Genomic DNA, 767 nt, shown 5'->3' with positions numbered 1-767 from the left:
AAGGAGAAGCAATTTTGATCCAAATACATTCTAATTAGGTATTTGATCATTCTATCTTGCCCTGCACCTGCATAAATAACCTTTAGACTAAATGTAAAACAGACGATTAACGTAGGAATGAGCATAAAGCCGAACGAATTGTTAAGGAAAAGAAGTCATCGGATTCTGTCATGAGCTGTCAACCATCCCAGGTAACCCCAAGAAGAAGCCGCCGGTTGGTTATGTTTCCCCCGGGTTGAGGGTAGGTGGCAGCACTTTGCAGGCCCATGTTTTTGCATTTTTTTTTTTTTGTTTTTTTTTCGTTTATTAGAAAAATACATCAAATCAAAATTTTACACCCTATGGCATTTACATAACTGGCATTTACATAATTGACATTTTATAAATGTTCATCTTATAACATTTACTTTTATTTAATAACAATTTTCTTAATCCTATAACCAAATACAACAGTTTGTCATTAACATTTAAAATGTTTATCTAACACCAGGAAAAGCTTTTTTTATACTATTAAATGGCATTTTCTATGGTCTTATTCAGTTAATTCTTGCTACAATGAATTTTGAATAAATGTCTGTAGTAAATGTACATCATTTTGTACAAATTATAATAATTTACTCTAATATAATGTAGGTGGGGTTCCTGTAGAGAGAGTCCCTATCCTTTTAATTTGCCACAAATAAATGGACCATCAATGTAACATTAAGGTAGGTGTAAAAGAGGGATATTATACATAAAAGTAACTGCTTACAGATAAACCCAATCTC

Source organism: Macrobrachium nipponense, chromosome 1 (assembly GCF_015104395.2).
Source record: "Macrobrachium nipponense isolate FS-2020 chromosome 1, ASM1510439v2, whole genome shotgun sequence".
Taxonomy (NCBI): domain Eukaryota; kingdom Metazoa; phylum Arthropoda; class Malacostraca; order Decapoda; family Palaemonidae; genus Macrobrachium; species Macrobrachium nipponense.
Note: the sequence above shows the minus strand (reverse complement) of the source record.